The sequence below is a fragment of the Lepisosteus oculatus genome, chromosome 16 (assembly GCF_040954835.1).
Source record: "Lepisosteus oculatus isolate fLepOcu1 chromosome 16, fLepOcu1.hap2, whole genome shotgun sequence".
Taxonomy (NCBI): domain Eukaryota; kingdom Metazoa; phylum Chordata; class Actinopteri; order Semionotiformes; family Lepisosteidae; genus Lepisosteus; species Lepisosteus oculatus.
This window is the reverse complement of record NC_090711.1, coordinates 19366640-19368144: the sequence shown is the minus strand read 5'-3', so window position 1 is coordinate 19368144 and position 1505 is coordinate 19366640. Positions and strand designations below refer to the sequence as shown.

The following is a 1505-nucleotide window of genomic DNA, read 5'->3' as shown; positions in this document are numbered from 1 at the left end:
ACACACACACACGCCTGCCTGCCTGGTGAAAAAAAAGAAAGAAAGGTGGATATAAGTTTTTTGGAGGGAAAACGCATGGGAGCCGAAAAGGGGGCTGGCCTGCTTGCCGAGAGTGCACAGAGGGAGCACGGGAACGGAGACGGGGAGGGGGAGAGAGAGAGAGACAGACACAGAGACACACAGCTGGACGAGAGACGAGACCGGAGAAAAAGGAGCTCCAGTCCACCTTGCTTGCTTGCTAGCTACGTCTCTTTTCAACGCTGAGAGAAGGTTGTGCACCGCTCCCAGAGGCGCTGCAATACCGGGCCGATGCGTGGAGAGGACGGAGCAAGCTCCTGATCCAGCTCCCTGTTCCAAAAATCCGTTTAATATGTGGTCCCCCGATGGGGGACGTATCAGATATTGAACGGATAAGAACAGATTTTTTTTTAGTAGAAAAATGCAAAAATAATAAATTACATACCTTTACATTTACTTATGTAACAACACCCTCCCAGAATCACCCTAAAGAAATTAACACCTTCCAGCGTTCTTTTGCCGCTTCGAAGCCCCACCGTGCAATGTCCCATTTCACTCTCCTCGTGATGTCGCATTGAACTTTCCATACAAGACTCTCACACGTGTCCCCTCTCCCATGGTCCACCCATTCTCTCTGTGCAACCCACACATACAGATGCAGCCATTCAAAATGCGCGGGCGATACCGTATTATTTTGCGGTACGCTGTACGCAGTCTACCGCAAGCTACCGGTAAACACCGCTAGTTACCGTAAATTCTCCTATAATACGACAAGCAAAATAATAGTATCAGGAATTTCCGCAAGGTGGAGCTAATAAAGCTCAACCTCTCATGTTTGAGCTGTAGCCATCAAAGTCTTTAACGAAGATATTACTAATAGTATTAATAATAAATGACCTTGGACAAGCTGTAAGTGTAAACTCAAAGTACTCAAATTTCTTTTTTAATCGTGTATCTAAGGAAAATTGGAGTATAACTTTGTTCATGCACAAACAGTGGCATGTTACATTATAATTTGGGTGTCTCCTCTTGCCGGAAAGCTCTAAATTGCAACGTAAATTGCAAAAATGCACTTGGAATCTGTCCAAGCCCTCCTACGAAAATTATTTAAACTGCGACACTTATCATTCATCTCTAAATAAACGTTGTTATATAGCGTTTTAAGCAAATAGGTAATTAGATTGCTCATAAACCTAATTGCTTTTTCTACATAAACATAGCGTGATCGCTCTCTGAAAATGCTTTTCCTTTATATTTAGGCTCAGATTTCAACTATAGATCGTATTATTATAAACTTTCTTGGAAAAATGTATTTTATGTAAACCATGTTTGCTATTAATTCATTTAGGGCTAAAATACGTTCATTGTCTTCCAATCGAGTCGAGTTGACATTGGAAGCTTGCCACTCCCGGACTGTTAAACCAACGCATTAGCATGTTAAAGCGATTCTATTGAGGAGCCCAGCTACCACTTAACACTGTACTTCC

The 1505-nt window shown here is 42.6% G+C and overlaps 1 non-coding gene across 1 annotated transcript; it reads right to left on the bottom strand.

Annotated features, from left to right (window-relative positions):
- Positions 1–268: 268 nt before the first annotated feature.
- Positions 269–454, bottom strand: LOC138223494 (U2 spliceosomal RNA). The gene has a single exon (XR_011181911.1). It is a non-coding gene; the product is annotated as a U2 spliceosomal RNA (small nuclear RNA).
- Positions 455–1505: the final 1051 nt, after the last annotated feature.